Source organism: Budorcas taxicolor, chromosome 11 (assembly GCF_023091745.1).
Source record: "Budorcas taxicolor isolate Tak-1 chromosome 11, Takin1.1, whole genome shotgun sequence".
Taxonomy (NCBI): Eukaryota; Metazoa; Chordata; class Mammalia; order Artiodactyla; family Bovidae; genus Budorcas; species Budorcas taxicolor.
Window position 1 is genome coordinate 146,653,670 of NC_068920.1, and position 22,617 is coordinate 146,676,286.

A 22,617-nucleotide genomic window follows, 5' to 3' on the forward strand; every position below is an offset into this window, starting at 1 on the left:
CTGATAAAGCACTGTTGCACATTCTGGAAAATGCTTGTGAATAAAAACAGCTCAAACAAGTCAGCAGCTATGTCATCCCTCCAACAAGCCCCAGCCCCCTCACCCTGTGGAACAGTGAGCAGGGTTCAAGGCCCCTGGTTTGGCAGTGGCTGACAATATAAACCAGGGCAGCTCAGACCAGGGCCCCCCTTGGCTTCCAGTTGCCTTGGGTCACAACCTTAATATAAGCTGCACAAGGGCAGGCCCACCACCATCTTGCTCATCAGTGTATCCCCCAGCTTGGCTTATGACACAGAATTATCAAACTAATTTGTTCAACTGTCAGGGGCAATCACATTCGCACAGAAGAGAGCATTCTTAGCTTTATTAAAAGATTTTTTTTCCAGTTGCTGTTTCGGGATGTGTGTTCCTTCAGTGCATTTTAAGCATTTCAATAGGAAAAGAAGGGTTATACAGCATTACAAATTAAGCAAACAGAACGAAGGGCAAAATTATGTCAGAAATCCCCTTGTAAGTCAATAAAACATCGGACCTTTGTTTAGAAAAATTTAATTCACAAACACAATTTCAGGAATATCACAGAAAGTGAGGTTTATTCCTTCTCTAGGACAAATGAGATACCCAGGAAACCAGTGGGACACACCCAGTCTCCATGGTAACCTACCTGTTTCCAGTGACAGGAGAGCTTCCTTCCTGCCGCCTTGTGGAATGACACAATAACCTGACAACTGGCTTTCAAAAATAACAATTTCAGAACACAGGAGCCAGACTAATTTTTTTTAAATATGATTTCCTCATGGTGAGTATTCTGAAATAATTAACCAGATGTGCATGTAATTTTGCTGGCAATTATATTTTTTCTCAAGATCATAAATATGGGCACTAGATTATCCAAGAAACTATAAGCCAGCACTAAGCGAGTAGCAGAGGCAGCCTCTGATTTCTCACATTTTATAGCAATATTATTTGCCTAGAGAGACAGCCCAGCCCCCAAGCATCCCTCCCCTTCATTCACTCTGAAATTAATCTTATATTAGCCAATTTCTCTGATGGCTGGCTTCGCCTTCATAACTTTCCACTGCTGACTCAATATCCTGGACTCAGACAGATTAAACCCCTGAAAAATGATGGGAATAACAGCCTAAGAAGCCTTTGGGAGGGACGCCACTGAAAGTCAGGCATGGCCCTAAGAAGTATTAAGATGGCCCTGCTCACCAGCCCATAAGTAAAGACAGTCAATCCAATGAGAGCCCAAGGTCAGGTCAAGTCAACCCAACATCAACCCAAATCCAAGGCTGGAGCAGCAAAGGCAGGGGGCAGGGGGCAGGACCATCCCTGGGAGTCCTTCAATTCACAGCTGAAGACCAGCAGTTCCATTTGGGGGGAGTCAGGAAGGAAGAGCCCGGATGGGGTACCAAAAGAGTTATTTTCAAAAACAGGAGCTGAAAAACAACCGCATGAGAGACAAATAGTAAAGGAGATTATTCCTGGAAGAAGGCCACTGCATGAGCACTCAGTGATGAGAACAGAGAAGGAAAAGCGGGGACAGGTAGGTCTGAGGACATCAAACCACCTCATTAAAACACCCAGCGTCAACACAGCAGGATGCTCGAAGCCTCCGTCCAGGTCAAGACACAAAGTGAATGCCCAGATCCAAGCAGCACCTGCTAGATCATATACAAACTCTACCCCTGCCATGTTGAAATGGTGAATTCTTTTGGAGACTTGGAATGAATTTTTTATATCCAAGTTAATAGAGTTACTCAGTATTGAATTTAGATGAGATTAACAAATTCTAATAATGTAGTATGATAGATTTCCATTAATTCAAATCATCACAAGTATGGAATTTATGGGTTCCAGCCAGTCTGACTATAAAAAGAAACTTTGCTAAGTAAATTAAGAGGATAAACAAGATTATCAGAGGAATGCCTTCTTGAGGTTCCTTTTTAAAACCTTTTTTTTTCCTTCCAATTGCAAAACAAATATAGGCCCATGGGTGAAATTTTAGAATGTAGAGCAACACACACAAAAAAAAAGAAAAGAAAAGAGAAACTCATGATCCCATGGAGCTTCCCAGGTGGCTCAGTGGTAAAGAACCTGCCTGCCAATGCAGGGGACACAGGTTCGATCCCTGGGTCAGGAAGAGCCCCTGGAGGAGGAAACGGCCTCCAGTATTCTTGCCTGGGAAGTCCAATGGACAGAAGAACCTGGCAGGCTACAGTCCATGGGGTCACAAAACGCTGGACATGACTGAGCGACTGGGCACGCACGCACACACAATCCTGCCAGACTCACCTGCTGTTAACAGTTCAGCATCCTTCCCTTCCATTTTCTCTGATCTTTTTTCCCCTCCTAAACATAATGGGAATGAAGTTGTCGGCACAGTTCTACATCTTGCTTTCCAGCCCTGTATTTAGACAACACATTTAAATTGCTTGTTTTCAACCCCTTTAGCAAACACCTACTAGCTTACTATCAGAAATGTGCTCATTTCAAAGAATTCTCTGTAACTCATTAAAAAGACCAATCTGAGGTGAAAGCCAGTCAAGAATTTACATCAGTACATACACTCTCATCTGAAAATAATACAGTCACTTGTTTTCTACAAGACTCCCTACTTTTGACATCTCTCTGGTTCACAGTTAGTCAAAATATGAAGCTCAGTTCACCAGTTTCTTAGATCGTGAGTGGCATGACCTCCCAGAAAAAAATAGAAGTGCCCCATTACACCCAGGAGGGCAACATCTACATCCTCTAACTGGCTTTTCTTGCCAGCATGTCCTCTTAAAAGAACTGTAAACAGTTTCCAAGAAAGGCACAGATCTAGACCCTAAGATCTCAGCTCAATCACCAACCTTCTTCCGTGCTCCCACAGCAAATACCCTGCTGAAATCAGGCTCCTCCTTGGTACCAGGAGTCCTTGTCTTCTTAATCTGTTTCCTTAAGACATGGCACCATCCTGGGCACAGGAAGTTATAAAAAGGCCTTGAATGGATGGATGGATGGTTGGATGGATGGATGAAATACAAGTCCTCTCCCTAATCCCAGTACCTTCTGCCTGACCCCTTCCTTCTAGTTTGTGCTCCACAAATGTGTTCTTCCGTATTCTCAGTCTCTCTGAATGGTAATGCCAGCTCCTCACATAGCAGCTGCATCTGTTTCCTAAAAGGTTTTTATTTGTCTGTGTGGAGGGGGCTGACTCTTCCTTGTAGTGTGTGGGCCTCTCTAGTTGGGCGTATGTCCTGAGACATGTGGGATCTTAGTTCCCTGATCAGAGATCAAACAATATCCCCTGCAGTGGAAGTGAAGAGTCTTAACCACTTGACCGTTAGGGAAGTCCCTCATGTTTACATTTTTAAGCATTTTTTCCTGGTTTGTAGAGTGGGCAGAGAAGTTAGAGGCTGTCTAGCCCCGAGCTGCTTTGACAAATGAGGAAACTGAGATCTGGAGAGGAAAAACCTCTCACACCAAGTGAAAGCCAGACAATAACAGGATGGGTGGGTGGGGGTTGGGGGGGGTGGGCCGGTGTTTCTCTCCACCAGCCCACGAAGCCGCAATGCCTTTCAGACCTCTGTCCTGTAGTTTTCATGAAAGTGTAAAACACTCGCCACCAGTGACCGCACAGAAAGCAGCATTAGTACACCAATCACACATTCAGGCCTGCCAAGCAGGCCCCTTAGCCAAAGTGCTAAGTTTTAAATAATTCAATTCACTCACCACCCTACAATTGAGAGAAGAGGATGATGGTTCAGCCACACATCTGGACATCCACTGTGTCCCAGGCTCAGTGCCAGGAACGGGGGCGCCATGGAGAAGAAACCCACAGGTCCTGGCCTGCAAAGAGGCCCACTGCCCGGGGAGAGGCAGACAGCTCGGTACTCAATCTCCAAGGTCAGGCCCTGGAGATGCTCATCAGCAAAGGACCTGGAGAACACACCTGGGAGCCTGAGCTGTCCTCCCAAGAAGGGCAAGGGTGACACTGGCTCCCCACTGGGCCTAAAAGAATGAGGGGTGAATCAGCCAGGGCCCTCCAGTTAGACAGATAAGCATACATCTTATATCTTGTGCATGCACACACATATGTGTGTGTGTATGTACACACACATACACTAGTCCCCCTTATCAGAGAGGGATACATTCCAAGACCCCCAGTGGATGCCTAAAACTGCAGTCAGTACTGAACCTTATATATGCTATATTTTTTTCCTATGATAAAGTTTAATTTATAAATTAGGCGCAGTAAGAGATAAACAACAATAACTAATAATAAAATAAAACAATTATAACAATTCACTGGAATAAAAGTTATATAAATACAATCTCTCTTTCTCTGTCAAAATATTGTCTTATACTGTACTCATCCTTCCTATGATGACATGCGATGATAAAATGCCTACACGAGATAAAGTGACTGAATGACATAGACACTGAGATGTCACGTTAGGCTCCTACTGACCTGTTGATGTGTCAGGAGGAGGGTCATCTGCTGTGGGTGGTCCTGGATCACTGACCCAGGGAATCCCAGGGGGACAGAGTGGGACAGCGTGAGATTTCCTTATGTCACTTAGAATACCACGAAATGCAAAACTGGGGAATTGTGCCTTTCTAGAATTTTCCATTTAACATTTTTGGGCCACAGTTGAGCACGGGTAATTGAAACCATGGAAAGTGAAACCATAGATGAGGGGAGAAACAAAGTAAAGTCGCTCAGTCGTGTCCGACTCTTTGCGACCCCATGGACTGAAGCCTACCAGGCTCCTCCATCCACGGAATTTTCCAGGCAAGAGTACTGGAGTGGGTTGCCATTTCCTTCTCCAGGGAATCTTCCCAACCCAGGGATCGAACCCAGGTCTCCCGCATTGTAGGCAGACACTTTACCGTCTGAGTCACCAGGGAAGTCAATGATGAGGGGAGACTACTTTCTAAACATGTATAGATTGATTCATTATAGAAATTGGCTTACACGGTTTGAGGCCAAGAAGTCCTAGACTCTGCCATGTACAAGCCAGACAGCAGTTCAAGTTCAAAGGCCCAAGAACCAAGAACACTGAAGTCCAAGGACAGGAGAAGATACACATGCTAGCTCAAGAGAAAGAGCCAATTCTTCCTTCCTCCGTCTTTCTGTTTTACTCAGGCCCTCAGTGGATTAGCTGACGCCTCCCCACATTGCTGAGGACCATCTTCTTTACTCCATCTACTGAATCAAATGCTAATTTCTTTCAGAGACACCCTCACAGACATACCCATACATAATGTTTTACCAGCTACCTGGGCATCTCTTAGCCTTGTCACATAAAATTTAAAAATAAAATTTAATCTGACACGTAAAATTAATCATCACAGATGAGATCTTTCTAAGCATAGTCCCGAATAGTTATTCTCCGAGGCCACTTTCAGAGTAACATTTCATCATCCACCCATTCGGGGGCTCTGTGCCTACCATCCTGTCGTAACTCTGTTCATTAACCCCCTAATAGGAGGGGGCATCCCCCAAAGAACAGCTAATATAGCAGAAACAGGCTAGGAGCTGCAGCAGCCAAAAGCTGGGAAGCAATGCTGAGATTGGGTAATGATGATAGTTATAGTGATGCTAGTGATCATGATGGTGATGATGAGGATAAGGATAATGTGGTTGAATTAGAGAGCCGACAACTGGCCCAGGACAACACACGGAGGAAGGAGCTATGAGTCGGGGGGGACACAGTGAGACCTTGACCCTGCTTGAGTGTCCTCGGTCCAGAGAACCTGGAATCCCTTACCTGTGCTACACTTTCCCCTCCCCTACTCCCACCAATGCTGAAATAATTCCCAAATGCCCAAGTTTTCACTTTACAGCTAGCTCTGAGAACGATCAGCCAGGCCATATTGTTTTTAGGTCAGGTAATAGCGAATTGCCCAGAACATATGCTAATAAAAAGCCGCGATCCTTTATCCTTTCTTTAGAGAGAAAGAAGAGGAAAATGCAATCCCCAGAGAAAAAGAAAGACTAAGTTTTGGCCAGCAAGAGAGCGGGGGCCTCAGCATCTGTCCCAGGCCTGCCTGTGCCTTTACTTACCAGGAGGAACCCCGGTCACTGAAGGATCTTTAATAAAGCCTGGCTCCTGCCATCACCCCACGCTCTGGGGAGGGCTGGGAGGGACAGAGAGGACGAGCCTACCGCCAGTTCTGTCCCCCTTTCCCTCGGGGGACACCGCCTGCCACCCCACTACAACTCAGCCACACCGGTAAATACAGAAAATTGCACGACGTTGTCACAATCATCTTGAAACCCAGGCGATTGATTCGGAGAGGTTCTCAATTCTCTAGAAACACAGGCAATTGATTCGGAGAGGTTCTCACTTCCTCCAAAAGTAGATTACAGAGCAGAGAGGAGAGAGAGGATGGGAGTGACAGGGAAGGGTGGGGAGCTGCTGTCAATTCTGTTTTCTGGAAAAGTCCTGTTAAAGCACAGGAAGAAAGCAGAGACCTGAGCATTTTGCTGATGGAGGGAAAACGGCGCTGTGATCCATACCCATGGCTGCTTGGAACCACAGTCCTGCCCACATTGCCAGCAGTCCCCTTCAGCCCATCGGCACCCACCTGTCCAAACTAATAAATGCTTTCCAAGCGCCCCAGGGGGAAAAGAATTGGGAGGGTGGGTTGTGTTTCCTAATGGCTGCAGAAGAACCCACAGCCCTTCAAGTTCAGGGTCACTGTGGCTGCATCAGGGACCCTGAGAGACTCTACAGAAGATGCAAGCTGGGACAATCCAACGTGGCAGCTCCCCAAACACCAAATCATGACACCCCTCCCACCCCGCACACCCAGCTCCCTTCCACACACATTCACAGGCTCTCACATCACATGCCTGGTGACCTCAGTCTGGGTCAAAATGTGCCTAATGAAACCAAATTTGGAAAGAAATCCTCAGTGCCAAGGAAGAACTGCAGCCTCCTCCATTTCTGCAGACAGGTGACCAGCCCAACGCAACAGGTCTTCTATATCCAGGCTTCATGAGATTGTCTGATGGGAGGCCCAGAACCCCTTCTTGTTTCTGAGTAAGTTCAGGCTCAGAAAGCCTCACTTGGCCAACAAACCACAGAGCAGAGACAGACCGGAACCCCCATCCACCTGACCCCATCCCTGGTCTTTCCACCTGACCCCATCCCTGGTCTTTCCACCTGACCGCACCCCGACCCCACCACCTGACCCCATCCCTGGTCTTTCCCTGGTATATTCCTGCAACAGCCCTGATCTCTCAAGAAGAAACAAGACACCACCACTGTCCACTGTGAAAGTTCTCTGCATCAATGGGGGAGCAAGACCACTTGTGACCTGGGGGTCTACACACCAGGCCCACGTGGACCCATACACACTGGGTGCACAGTTTCCGTGTCTCGGGCTGCCCACCTGTAAAATGAAGTTTCCTTCTTCTGCTCCTTCCCTCAGAGAACAAAAATGATGCAAGAAGAAACTTCTGAAACGCACAAGGCGTGAAAATGCAAGTATTCCCTCCCTCCCCCAGGGCCTCCCTCCATCTACAGACCAAGAGACCTCTCTGCGTGTCTCACACTTACACTGAGTCACTCCTACCTGGTCAGCTGTGAACCAGGCATGAAGGAGTTTACATTGCTTGAGAGGCGATGGCAGGAAAAACTGCAGGGCAGCCCCTAACTAGCAAATATGCATGGAAAAGAAAGTAATTCTTGGTTCCTCTATTTTCTGATTTGGGCATTCTCCCTCCACATTTTTATTTCAAAAAATGGGTTTGATCCCACTTGCCTCACATGTACCTGCTGAACTAATCCAGTGCAGCAGGGCCTCACACCACAATGACACATGCTGTATTTTTTTTTTTAATATTTATGTTTATTTACTTCCTATTGGCTGCACTGGGTCTTCATTGCTGTGCACAGCGTGGGAAGGTGGCCTTTCTGTAGTTGTGGAGAGTGGAGGCTGCTCTCTAGTTCCGTTGCTTAGGCTTCTCATTGCAATGGCTTCTCCTACAGCACAGCGCAGGCTCTAGGGCACATGGGCTTCAGCAATTGCAGCACACTGGCTCAGTAGTTGTGGCTTGTGGCTTTAGTGGCCCGGCGCAGGGGCGATCTTCCCAGACCAGGGATCAAACCAGTGTCCTCTGCATTGGAGGGCAGATTCGTAACCACTGGACAAACCAGGGAAGGCCACCCTGTACTTTAAATTCCAATTCCTTGCTGGATACTCAGGAGTTCACACAAGAAACTTAAGGGAGGCAACTTCATTTAGGCCAGTCAACATGCTCTGGGCCTCCCAGGTGCCCGGTGCTGTGCTAGGTGACAGACAAGAGGCCAGTGAGACCTGAGGCTCCTTCCAAGAGCTTGCCAACTCCAAGGGAGAGAGCACTGGCTCCTTCAGAAACCAATTCTAATTGGAAGACTCCAAGAAGGCCTCCCGGAAGAGGCCCTCAAGCCAGATCTACAAAGCAGGGAAGAAAAGGCAAATCAAGAGACAGAAAGCCAGAGGATGATTGCCCGGGGTCAGGGGTGGGAACAGGGAGTGACAGCTTGTGGGCATGAGGGAGCCTTCTGGGCAAGGGAAACATTCTAAAACTGGGTTGTGGTAGCCATTGCACAACTCTGTAAGTTTACTTAAAAGTATCAAATAATACACGATTTTTGGCTGTGCAGTGAGGCTTGTGGGTTCTCTAGATCCCCAGTTCAGTACAGTTCAGTCGCTCAGTCGTGTCCGACTCTTTGCGACCCCATGAATCGCAGCACGCCAGGCCTCCCTCTCCATCACCATATCCCGGAGTTCACTCAGACTCGCGTCCATCAAGTCAGTGATGCCATCCAGCCATCTCATCCTTGGTCGTCCCCTTCTGCTCCTGCCCCCAATCCCTCCCAGCATCAGAGTCTTTTCCAGTGAGTCAACTCTTCGCATGAGGTGGCCAAAGTACTGGAGTTTCAGCTTCAGCATCATTCCCTCCAAAGAAATCCCAGAGCTGATCTCCTTCAGAATGGACTGGTTGGATCTTGCAGCCCAAGGGACTCTCAAGAGTCTTCTCCAACACCACAGTTCAAAAACATCAATTCTTCGGTGCTCAGCTTTCTTCACAGTCCAACTCTCACATCCATACATGACCATAGGAAAAACCATAGCCTTGACTAGACGGACCTTACTTGGCAAAGTAATGCCTCTGCTTTTGAATATACTATCTAGGTTGGTAATCACTTTTCTTCCAAGGAGTAAGCGTCTTTTAATTTCATGGCTGCAGTCACCATCTGCAGTGATTTTGGAGCCCCTCCAAAATAAAGTCTGACACTGTTTCCACAGTTTCCCCATCTATTTCCCATGAAATGATGGGACTGGATGCCATGATCTTCGTTTTCTGAATGTTGAGCTTTAAGCCAACTTTTTCACTCTCCTTGTTCACTTTCATCAAGAGGCTTTTTAGCTCCTCTTCACTTTCTGCCATAAGGGTGGTGTCATCTGAATATCTGAGGTGATTGATGTTTCTCCAGGCAATCTTGATTCCAGCTTGTGTTTCTTTCAGTCCAGCGTTTCTCATGATGTACTCTGCATAAAAGTTAAATAAGCAGGGTGACAATATACAGCCTTGACGTACTCCTTTTCCTATTTGCAACCAGTCTGTTGTTCCATGTCCAGTTCTAACTGTTGCTTCCTGACCTACATACAGGTTTCTCAAGAGGCAGGTTAGGTGGTCTGGTATTCCCATCTCTCTCAGAATTTTCCACAGTTTATTGTGATCCACGCAGTCAAAGGCTTTGGCATAGTCAACAAAGCAAAAATAGATGTTCTTCTGGAACTCTGTTGCTTTTTCCATGATCCAGCGGATGTTGGCAATTTGATCTCTGGTTCCTCTGCCTTTTCTAAAACCAGCTTGAACATCTGGAAGTTCACGGTTCACGCATTGCTGAAGCCTGGCTTGGAGAATTTTGAGCATTACTTTACTAGCGTGTGAGATGCGTGCAATTGTGCGGTAGTTGGAGCATTCTTTTGCATTGCCTTTCTTTGGAATTGGAATGAAAACTGACCTTTTCCAGTCCTGTGGCCGCTGCTGAGTTTTCCAAATTTGCTGGCATACTGAGTGCAGCACTTTCACAGCATCATCTTTCAGGATTTGAAACAGCTCAACTGGAATTCCATCACCTCCACTAGCTTTGTTCGTAGTGATGCTTCCTAAGGCCCACTTGACTTCCCATTCCAGGATGTCTGGCTCTAGATTAGTGATCACACCATCATGATTATCTGGGTCGTGGAGTTCTTCTGTGTATTCTTGCCACCTCTTCTTAATATCTTCTGCTTCTGTTAGGTCCATACCATTTCTGTCCTTTATCGAGCCCATCTTTGCATGAAATGTTCCCTTGGTATCTCCAATTTTCTTGAAGAGATCTCTAGTCTTTCCCATTCTGTTGTTTTCCTCTATTTCTTTGCATTGATCACTGAAGAAGGCTTTCTTATCTCTTCTTGCTATTCTCTGGAACTCTGCATTCAGATGCTTATATCTTTCCTTTTCTCCTTTGCTTTTCGCCTCTCTTCTTTTCACAGCTATTTTTTAAGGCCTCCCCAGACAGCCATTTTGCTTTTTTGCATTTCTTTTCCATGGGGATGGTCTTGATCCCCGCCTCCTGTACAATGTCATGAACCTCATTCCATAGTTCATCAGGCACTCTATCTATCAGATCTAGGCCCTTAAATCTATTTCTCACTTCCACTGTATAATCATAAGGGATTTGATTTAGGTCATACCTGAATGGTCTAGCGATTTTCCCTACTTTCTTCAATTTGAGTCTGAATTTGGCAATAAGGAGTTCATGATCTGAGCCACAGTCAGCTCCTGGTCTTGTTTTTGTCGACTGTATAGAGCTTCTCCATCTTTGGTTGCAAAGAATATAATCAATCTGATTTTGGTGTTGACCATCTGGTGATGTCCATTTGTAGAGTCTTCTCTTGTGTTGTTGGAAGAGGGTGTTTGCTATGACCAGTGCATTTTCCTGGCAAAACTCTTATTAGTCTTTGCCCTGCTTCATTCCGCATTCCAAAGCCAAATTTGCCTGTTACTCCAGGTGTTTCTTGACTTCCTACTTTTGCATTCCAGCCCCCTATAATGAAAAGGACATCTTTTTTGGGTGTTAGTTCTAAAAGGTCTTGTAGGTCTTCATAAAACCGTTCAACTTCAGTTTCTTCAGCGTTACTGGTTGGGGCATAGACTTGGATAACTGTGATATTGAACAGTTTGCCTTGGAGATGAACAGAGATCATTCTGTTGTTTTTGAGATTACATCCAAGTACTGCATTTCAGACTCTTTTGTTGACCATGATGGCTACTCCATTTCTTCTGAGGGATTCCTGCCTGCAGTAGTAGATATAATGGTCATCTGAGTTAAATTCACCCATTCCAGTCCATTTTAGTTCGCTGATTCCTAAAATGTCAACATTCACCCTTGCCATCTCTTGTTTGACCACTTCCAATTTGCCTTGATTCATGGACCTGACATTCCAGGTTCCTATGCAATATTGCTCTTTACAACATTGGATCTTGCTTCTATCACCAGTCACATCCACAACTGGGTACTGTTTTTGCTTTGGCTCCATCCCTTCATTCTTTCTGGCGGCAGCTGGGAGGAGCCACCCACAGCCAAGGCCAGGGCCAGCGGCCAGGAGGAGCAACCAGAGGAGCGGTGGCTGCACAGGCACAGGAGGGCCTAGAGGAGCTATCCCACGTTGAAGGTCAGGAACGACAGCAGTAAGGAGAGACCCCTCGTCCAAGGTAAGGAGCAGCAGCTGTGCTTTGATGGAGCAGCCATGAAGAGATACCCCATGCCCAAGGTAAGAGAAACCCAAGTAAGATGGTAGGTGTTGCAAGAGGGCATCAGAGGGCAGACACACTGAAACCATACTCACAGAAAACTAGTCAATCTAATCACACTAGGACCACAGCCTTGTCTAACTCAATGAAACCAAGCCATGCCTGCAGGGTAACCCAAGACGGGTGGGTTATGGTGGAGAGGTCTGACAGAATGTGGTCCACTGGAGAAGGGAATGGCAAGCCACTTCAGTATTCTTGCCTTGAGAACCCCATGAACAGTATGAAAAGGCAAAATGATAGGATACCAAAAGAGGAACTCCCCAGGTCATTAAGTGCCCAATATGCTCTAGTTCCCCAACCAGGGAGTAAATCCTTGCCCTTGGCAGTGAAAGCATGGAGTCCTAACCACTGGACCACTGGGGAAGTCCCATCGAACAATACAGTTTAAATGGGTACACTTTACGGTACGTAAATTACACCTCAATAAACTTTTTAATAACTACCTATATATAGAAAACTATAAAACACCGGTGAAGGAAATCAAAGAGGACACTAATAGATGGAGAAATATACCATGTTCATGGATCGGAAGAATCAATATAGTGAAAATGAGTATACTATCCAAAGCAATCTATAGATTCAATGCAATCCCTATCAAGCTACCAACGGTATTTTTCACAGAGCTAGAACAAATAATTTCACAATTTGTATGGAAATACAAAAACCTCGAATAGCCAGAGCAATCTTGAGAAAGAAGAATGCAACTGCAGGAATCAACCTGTCTGACTTCAGGCTCTACTACAAAGCCACAGTCATCAAGACAGTATGGTACTGGAACAAAGACAGAAATATAGATCAATGGAACAAAATAGAAAGCCCAGAGATAAACCCATGCATCTATGGACACCTTATCTTTGACAAAGGAGGCAAGAATATACAAGGGAGAAAAGACAATCTCTTTAACAAGTGGTTCTGGGAAAACTGGTCAACCACTTGTAAAAGAATGAAACTAGAACGCTCTCTAACATCACACACAAAAATAAACTCAAAATGGATTAAAGATCTAAACGTAAGACCAGAAACTATAAAACTCTTAGAGGAGAACATAGGCAAACACCCTCCAACATAAATCACAGCAGGATCCTCTATGACCCACCTCCCAGAATATTGGAAATAAAAGCAAAAATAAACAAATGGGACCTAATTAAAATTAAAAGCTTCTGCACAACAGAAGAAATTATAAGCAAGGTGAAAAGACAGTCTTCAGAATGGGAGAAAATAATAGCAAATGAAGCAACTGACAAACAACTAATCTCAAAAATATACAAGCAACTCCTGCAGCTCAATTCCAGAAAAATAAACGACCTAATCAAAAAACAGGCCAAAGAACTAAATAGACATTTCTCCAAAGAAGACATACAGATGGCTAACAAACACATGACAAAATGCTCAACATCATTCATTATCAGTTCAGTTCAGTTCAGTGGCTCAGTCGTGTCCGACTCTTTGTGACCCCATGAATAGCAGCACGCCAGGCCTCCCTCTCCATCACCAACTCTCGGAGTTCACTCAGACTCGCGTCCATCGAGTCAGTGATGCCATTCAGCCATCTCATCCTTGGTCGTCCCCTTCTGCTCCTGCCCCCAATCCCTCCCAGCATCAGAGTCTTTTCCAATGAGTCAACTCTTCGCATGAGGTGGCCAAAGTACTGGAGTTTCAGCTTCAGCATCATTCCCTCCAAAGAAATCCCAGAGCTGATCTCCTTCAGAATGGACTGGTTGTATCTCCTTGCAGCCCAAGGGACTCTCAAGAGTCTTCTCCAACACCACAGTTCAAAAACATCAATTCTTCGGTGCTCAGCTTTCTTCACAGTCCAACTCTCACATCCATACATGACTACTGGAAAAACCATAGCCTTGACTAGACGGACCTTAGTCAGCAAAGTAATGTCTCTGCTTTTCAATACACTATCCAGGTTGGTCATCACTTTTCTTCCAAGGAGTAAGCGTCTTTTAATTTCATGGCTGCAGTCACCATCTGCAGTGATTTTGGAGCCCCTCCAAAATAAAGTCTGACACTGTTTCCACTGTTTCCCCATCTATTTCCCATGAAATGATGGGACTGGATGCCATGATCTTCGTTTTCTGAATGTTGAGCTTTAAGCCAACTTTTTCACTCTCCTCGTTCACTTTTATCAAGAGACTTTTTAGTTCCTCTTCACTTTCTGCCATAAGGGTGGTGTCATCTGCATATCTGAGGTGATTGATATTTCTCCAGGCAATCTTGATTCCAGCTTGTGTTTCTTTCAGTCCAGCGTTTCTCATGATGTACTCTGCATAAAAGTTAAATAAGCAGGGTGACAATATACAGCCTTGACGTACTCCTTTTCCTATTTGCAACCAGTCTGTTGTTCCATGTCCAGTTCTAACTGTTGCTTCCTGACCTACATACAGGTTTCTCAAGAGGCAGGTTAGGTGGTCTGGTATTCCCATCTCTCTCAGAATTTTCCACAGTTTATTGTGATCCACGCAGTCAAAGGCTTTGGCATAGTCAATAAAGCAGAAATAGATGTTCTTCTGGAACTCTGTTGCTTTTTCCATGATCCAGCGGATGTTGGCAATTTGATCTCTGGTTCCTCTGCCTTTTCTAAAACCAGCTTGAACATCTGGAAGTTCACGGTTCACGCATTGCTGAAGCCTGGCTTGGAGAATTTTGAGCATTACTTTACTAGCGTGTGAGATGCGTGCAATTGTGCGGTAGTTGGAGCATTCTTTTGCATTGCCTTTCTTTGGAATTGGAATGAAAACTGACCTTTTCCAGTCCTGTGGCCGCTGCTGAGTTTTCCAAATTTGCTGGCATACTGAGTGCAGCACTTTCACAGCATCATCTTTCAGGATTTGAAACAGCTCAACTGGAATTCCATCACCTCCACTAGCTTTGTTCGTAGTGATGCTTCCTAAGGCCCACTTGACTTCCCATTCCAGGATGTCTGGCTCTAGATTAGTGATCACACCATCATGATTATCTGGGTCGTGGAGTTCTTCTGTGTATTCTTGCCACCTCTTCTTAATATCTTCTGCTTCTGTTAGGTCCATACCATTTCTGTCCTTTATCGAGCCCATCTTTGCATGAAATGTTCCCTTGGTATCTCCAATTTTCTTGAAGAGATCTCTAGTCTTTCCCATTCTGTTGTTTTCCTCTATTTCTTTGCATTGATCGCTGAAGAAGGCTTTCTTATCTCTTCTTGCTATTCTCTGGAACTCTGCATTCAGATCCTTAATTCTTTCCTTTTCTCCTTTGTTTTTCGCCTCTCTTCTTTTCACAGCTATTTTTAAGGCCTCCCCAGACAGCCATTTTGCTTTTTTGCATTTCTTTTCCATGGGGATGATCTTGATCCCTGTCTCCTGTACAATGTCACGAACCTCATTCCATAGTTGGCTCAATTGGTAAAGCATCTGCCTGCAATGCAGGAGACCTGAGTTCAATCCCTGAGTCAGGAAGAACCCCTGGAGAAGGAAATGGCAACCCACTCCAGTACTCTTGCCTGAAAAATTCCATGGATGGAAGAGCCTGGTGGGTTACAGTCCATGGGGTTGCAAAGAGTAGGAGAACAGTGTGGAGATTCCTTAAAAAACTGGAAATACAACTGCCTTATGACCCAGCAATCCCACTGCTGGGCACACACACCAAGGAAACCAGAACTGAAAGAGACACGTGTACCCCAATGTTCATTGCAGCACTGTTTATAATAGCCAGGACATGGAAGCAACCTAGATGTGCATCAGCAGATGAATGGATATGAAACTGTGGTACATATACACAATGGAGTATTACTCAGCCATTAAAAAGAATACATTTGAATCAGTTCTAATGAGGTGGCTGAGACTGGAGCTGATTATACAGAGTGAAGTAAGCCAGAAAGGAAAACACCAATACAGTATACTAATGCATATATATGGAATTTAGAAAGATGGTAACAATAACCCTGTATGCGGGGAGAACAAAAGAGACACAGATGTATAGAACAGTCTTTTGGACTCTGTGGGAGAGGGCGAGGGTGGGATGATTTGGGAGAACGGCATAGAAACAAGTATAATATCATATAAGAAATGAATCGCCAGTCCAGGTTCAATGCAGGATACAGGATGCTTGGGACTGGTGCACTGGGATGAGCCAGAGGGATGGTATGGGGAGGGAGGTGGGAGGGGGGTTCCGGATGGGGAACCCGTGTACACCCGTGGTGGATTCATGTTGATGTATGGCAAAACCAATAGAATATTGTAAAGTAAAATAAAATAAAATATAAGGAAAAAATAATAAAGTTGTTAATTTAAAAAATCTTTAAAGACTGAAGTAGGAATTTAGTGGATCCAGTCTGGGTGGGAGGAGAAGGAAGACACCGTGTCCACTGGCCTGCCTCACCCTCGGAGTCCCACTTCCAGCCTCCCAGGGCCCCCACCTGCCTCCAGAAACACGTCATCCTTCAGCTCAAACAGTGCTTCTCCCCAGGCCTGGGGCCAAGGCAGGAGCTACTCTCCAGGCACCTGTCAACTCCACCAGCTCATTGGATGGTCTCCCCACCCCACAACTGTAACCAAGCTCTCTGGACAGGGATGAAGCCCAGGCCTAGCTTTCAGAGCCAGGCTTGGAGCAGGGCTACAGGAGGTGTTTAGCAGTGGGCTTCTCTGGTGGCTCAATAGGTAAAGTGTCTGCCTGCAATGCAGGAGACCTGAGTTCAATCCCTGAGTCAGGAAGAACCCCTGGAGAAGGAAATGGCAACCCACTCCAGTACTCTTGCCTGAAAAATTCCATGGATGGAAGAGCCTGGTGGGCTACAGTCCATGGGGTTGCAAAGAGTTGGACACGATTGAGCGACTTCACTTTTACTTTTCACTTTCACTGAAGAAGAGAATGAACCTAGGGGGTGGTGGGATGGAAAGGGAGATGAAGAAATTGAAAAACTGACCTGAGGACAGCATGCCTGCAGCAAAGGAATGCAAGCCGAGCTCCAGCCTGAGGGATGAGACTTGGGAAGAAGAGGCATGAGGGTGGGGAGAGGGATGGGGCAACAGAGGGCTGACCCATTAGATGGGTGGAGAAAGAAGGGAGAAGGGGCCAGAAACACAGGGTGGGGTGGGAGGTATGGAGGGACTCTAGGCTCTGGTGTGATGTGTGGTAGCACGGAGCACTTCAAACCAGTCCATCCTAAAGGAAACCAACCCTGAATACTCACTGGAAGGACTGATGCTGAAGCTCCAATACTTTGGCCACCTGATGCGAAAAGCTGACTCATTGGTTACGACTCTGATGCTGGGAAAGATCAAAGGCAGGAGGAGAAGGGGACGACAGAGGACGAGATGGTTGGATGGCATCAAGTTCATGAACTTGGGCAAACTCCTGGAGATGGTGAGGGACAGGGAGGCCTGGTGTGCTGCAGTCCATGGGGTTGCAGAGAGTTGGACACTACTTGGCGACTGAACAACAATGAAGTGTGAAGCACACGCAACAGCATTGGGTCGGAGTAATGGAGAGCTCACCGAGGTGACAGCAGGTGCCCGACCAGGAGGACACCTCCCTTGCTGAAGGGGACACACAGCAAGGGAAGACTAGCTAGGATAACAGGGTATTCTGGCAATTGGGGAAGACTTCCCTGAGGGGAACGACACATCCCTCAAAACTTTATTCCTGTGTCTAGGATCATGGCGGCTTTATCCAAGGAGTAAGAGTTGAACAATCCTGAGTGTTTCTTAGCCAAGGGCCAGAAACCCGTCACTAGCTCCTCAAAGAAGACTTCTCATCTAATGAGGCAGGCCCACCCCAGTCTCCTGGCCTCCTGCCAACTTGGGTTGTACCTGAAACTATAAAAAGAAACAAATACCCAGAAAACACAGCAGCTGGATTAGCAAGTGGGGGTGGGGGTGAGGGGTGCGCTGGGATTATGAAGGAATGTAAGTACAGCAAGCGAAAGTCGCTCAGTCGTGTCTGACTCTTTGCAACCCTATGGATTGTAGCCTGCCAGACTCCTCTGTCCATGGGCTTCTCCAAGCAAGAATACTAGAGTGCAAAAAAAATAAAAGAATACTGGAGTGGGTAGCCTAATCCTTCTCCAGGGGATCTTCCCAACACAGGAATTGAACCAGGGTCTCCTGCATTGCAGGCAGATTCTTTACCAGCTGAGCTACCAGGGAAGCTCCTATGAAGGAAAATGAAAAGGTAAAAAGAAAGCATCTTGGCCACCCCAATGCAGCAGGGGAGGGAACCTGAGGCCTTTCAGAAAGTGTCTTTACTTAGTCACGTGTCACGAACACCAAGATGTGAACCTTTGCCTCTGAAATTCAATTTGACTTGAAATGACACAGCCAAGGTGAGGCTCTCTGAAAGGATTCACTGTGCTTTTCAGATGATTTTTTTAAAGATTCTTTAGACTTGCACCTTGCTCAGTGCCTAATACATGTTCCACCTGTCAAACTGTATGGATTACTTCAAGTTACATGAAATACATACTAGTAGATTCCAACACATTTTTTTTCTTTTTTTTGGTGGAAAGTGATTTGAAAGAGTTTTTTTCCATGGGACAAGTGGCACCAAAAGACCCTAAGTCCGCTCTGCTGTCTCCATACATGATTACCCTCCGTCATCCTGATTGGAAACTGAGCCCAAAGAGAAGAGGATAAGACCCACACGAGATGCACAGATGTGCAGCCTTGCGGGTGGGCATGAAAACATACAAGGAACCCGACGAGACTACAGGAGAATGGTGAGTCCCAGAGTAGAGCGTGATTAAGCCTCCAAGGGCTCTCTTTCCCCAGCACAATGACATCAGGGGCTGACAAACTAGCAAAACACACATAATCCTCCATCAAGTCTGAGCTGGCAGCTCATAAACTGGAAGCATCAACCTGCAACAAACAAGCACAGTTTAGTTCTTGCTGGAACGCTAAATTCTCATACAAACCCAATCCTCAACCTAGATAAAATGTCAGCTGCTGAGAGGCTTACTCTCCGGTGCCAAATAAACTCTGGGGCTCCTTATTAATTTAGTATCCTGGATTATCAGACCGTGGCACTTCACCACTTCCAAAGGGGCAAGGCAAGTTCTTGTGAGTTTGGGGGAAGGTCTGTTGGAGGAAGGGGAAGACAGACTACTCCGATGAACAAACACTCACCATCGTATTTCATGGCAATGTTGAAATTATGTGTGAGGAGCCCTGAGGGCAGGAATTGCAAGCCCTGGATGACACCCCTACCTCTGCACCAGATGAAACTCCACAGAAGCTCCAGGTAGAAAGGTGGCTTGGTGAGGGCAAGGCCGGGGCTAGGGAGTGTGGGCCAAGAGACCCCACTCCTTGACCTTCTGTTTTTCTAATTCTGCACAGCCCTGCGGCCAGGAAGGGACTTTAGGAGAAATCCTGAAGAAATTTGTTCAAGCTTTTTATTTGTCTTGGAGTCTCTCTCGAGAAGGGCTTGTTGAAAATGAGTGGGTCATTGGCTAGTGTTGGGGCAAATCTCTGTTCTTCTGGGCATCTGACTCCCAAAGCCAGGTCTCCCAAATGATTATCACACATTGACGTATGCCTCCCAGCTTACAAAAATCGGAACACAAATGGAGCAGGCAAGGCAAGAACATGGCACCACATCCCATGGCAAGCGAGAGGCAGAGTCCCTGGCCTTCCTTCCAACACATTATCCAATAAAACCTCAAGAGCTCAGTAATTACAGGCGCTTTCAAAAGTGAAACAGAAATAGATCTAAGTCCATAACACTGGTTTCCTTAAGACAAAGGCTGGTTTTAACTCAGGGGGAGGGGGAAATCCCAGCTTTTGGTCTGTCTTCTGAGCAGACAAAGTCAGACTGATTTTTTTTTAATATTATTGTTGAAATCTGATTATGGGGATGAGAATAGGATTCAGATCAAGAGCCCTCTTCTCCTCTAGGATATAAAATCTTTTTATGGAAACACGAAAAGCAGGTTGCATTCTAAGTGTGCTCCTGACATGAACTGAGGATGACAAATTAGCTTATTATTTGGTTCCCCTGGCTTGCAATCACTGTGGAGATCTCAGGGCTTGGGTCCCAACGGAAGGCAGACCAAAGGAACCAAGCCAGAGGTTTCTGCTCCTGTGTCATAGAAGCCTGCGGAAGCTTCCTTGAGAACACCAGAGGAGAGCATCAGACACTTGGAAAGGCAACCGGACCCAAACGCAGCCTCTGCTCACTCCATGCCAGCGTTTCATTTTGAGACCCACATGTACCATGAGGTCAGCTGCTCCCTTGGTGAAAGTTGTTTTTTGGTTTTGTGTTTCTTTTCTTTCCCCCTGTCTGAGAAGGGTCCTGAGAGGAAGAAACCAGAGATGAAGGGGAGGAATTCCGGGCTATGGCAGAAGGCAGGCGGCAGAGCAGCCCTGGCCAGCTCGCCCTGCTGGATCTGAGCAAGCGCTCTGGTGTGGCTGGCCGGACTCCGCCTGAAAGCGAATGCTGGTTAGAGCTGCGTGCACAGTCACTGCGGTTCAATGAGCAGCAGGTTTGACACTAAACATAAAAAATTAAGGCGTGAAATTAGGAGAAAAGAGTCTCACGCAGAACCTCAGCTTCCTGCACAAGGCTGATCAGAGGGAGAAGGGATATTGGAGGGCGGGGGGTGCAGAACGTAGGGCGTTCGACGTCAGCGCCCAAGGCAGGACTCGGCATCCTGACAATCATTCTCCTCTAGGGGGTAATGGATGTTGGCGGGGAGGAAAAGAGGGCAGCCTTCCGCGTGACCAGACCTGGTCAGGGATGCCCCGGGAGCCCGAGATGCGTCTCTGCGGGGAGTGCCACTTTCTCACCGCTGGGCTCCCAGATGGCAGATCCGCACGCCCCCGAGGAGTAGGCACTTGTTGAACAAAAGGGCTCCTGACTCCCGCAGCCTCTGCTTTCGGCCAGGAGAGGGACCCCCGCTCGGGCGCGCCAGGCTTAGCGGCTGGAGAAGGGCGGGCGCCCGGCGCTGCGCACTCCTGCACCTTACAAGCGGCGCCGGCCCGGAGCAGCGGCGGGGAGACGGCGCAGCCGGCCGCCTAAACTTTCTCGGGTCTCCGAGCCTCGTGGCTAAGTTAGGGCGGCGGGAGAAGCACACGACACACAGGGCGGGGGGTGGGGAGGGGGGTGGAACAGGAGCCTCTCCCAAGATAAAGGGGGAAAGAAAGGATTTTTTCAAAGTGAGATGCTAATCCAGTTAACATAACACCTACTGTGTGCCGGCACGCGGCCGAACGAGAGAGAGCTTCGGTGTTTCTCATTTTAACCGTCAAGACAGACCCCGAGGGAGGGGGGAACTGTCCCCATTTGATAAGAAAACCGCGATCCGGGATGGTGGCGTATCGGGCACAGGCGGCGCGAGCGCGAGTCTCCGCGGTGCCCCGGCTCCTAACTCCGCCGCAGGGCTCTGCCCGCCACCCCTCCGCCTGGGAAGGGGCGAGCAGATGGCCGCCGCGCCGGCCCCCTCCCCTTGCCAGAGGGCACAGGCGACTCACGTGGGCCGCGCGGACCTGTCCCCGGGTGGGGGTCGCCCGGCTGTCCCCGAAGCCCGGGCTAGCCACCCCCCACCCCCGGCCTCGGATCCCTGCTCTGTCTGTAGCTCCGCACTGCGCCGGCCGGCCGGGACCCGCGCGGCTCTGCGCTCGGGTCTGGTCCGCCCACGCCCACCTTGCCCATCCGCACCCCGACACGCACAGCCGCTCACACACGATACACACTCCGCGCACCGGTCCCCACCAGCAACTGCGCCCCGACACGATTCCACAAACGCAACCCCAAAATGTGCCGATTCCAGCTGCACACACGGATGCCCCACGAGGACACGCCATTCCAGGGACACACCGCCGTACTCAGTCAACCACAACTCCACAGAGCAGAGAAACACAATCAGCGCCGGCACACGCGCACACAAGCACACACGCGCACACACACACACACACGCAGAGAGCCCGACCGCAGCACACGCCCCGTACCACCCGCAGCCCAACCCCTTTCCTACCTGCTCCGTCGCAGGACTCGATCTGCCGAGCTCCCCGAGCCCAAGTTCCGCGCCGCCGGCGCTGGGGGCGGGCACGGGCCGCTGCGAGGGACTGGCGCGCCGAGGCCGGGGAAGGGGTGCCTATGAGCGCGGGCCTCCGTGCGCCCGCAGCCGCCGCGTTGGCCCTGCGCTCATCGCCTCGCGGAAAGACAAAAGGAAGCCGGCAGAGAGGGAGGGAGCGAGGTGGAGGCGCCCGCGCGTCCGCAGAGCCGCCTGTCCGCCGCCTGCAGTAGCCGCGGCCCGCCCGCCAGCCCCGGGAAGGAAGGGGACGCGGAGGCGGGGCCCGGAGGCGGGGAACGGAGGCGGGGCGCGAGCTCAAGTTTCCTGAGGACCCGCCCCCGCTCGACCCCGCCCCTCCATTTAGCCCCGCCCACCAACCCACGGCGATCCCGCCCCCTTCTGGCCCCGCCGCGCCACGCCTCCGCCCTCTCCACGCTGGCCCCTTGCTGTCTTGACCGGGTCGCAGCCCTGAGTGGATCTCGAGGCAGGGGGCGGAGCCAAGCTCCAGCTCCGCCTTCCTAACCTTTGGCCCCCGGCCTGAGGGTGTGGGAGAGGCCTGTGGGGCGGTGCCCCGGAGAGGACCGCCCCGCGTCCTCCCAGGTTCTCTGCCAGGAAGTGTGGCCCCGGTGGCCCAGGAGGGGGAAGAAGCCTCTCAAGTCGCCTCCGGCCGCTGGCCAGGCCCCTTCTGGTACCACCCCCCTGCCCGTCCCGCAAGCAGAGGGCACCAGCCTTCCCGCGCCTGGTTCAGGGAAGGAGCCCGGGGCCCTGGCGGAGG

The 22,617-nt window shown here is 48.4% G+C and overlaps 1 protein-coding gene across 2 annotated transcripts in view; it reads right to left on the reverse strand.

Annotated features, from left to right (window-relative positions):
* Nucleotides 1-22,049, reverse strand: part of HPCAL1 (hippocalcin like 1) — a 124,366-nt gene extending 102,317 nt beyond the window's left edge. Inside the window, exon 1 of one of the 2 annotated variants that reach the window (XM_052648514.1) lies at nucleotides 21,804-22,049. The gene's annotated coding sequence lies outside the window, so the exon portion shown is untranslated. Of the gene's footprint in view, nucleotides 1-21,802 lie in introns of both variants that reach the window. The other variant, XM_052648513.1, reaches the window with a different exon arrangement.
* Between the last annotated feature and the right edge of the window lie 568 nt (nucleotides 22,050-22,617).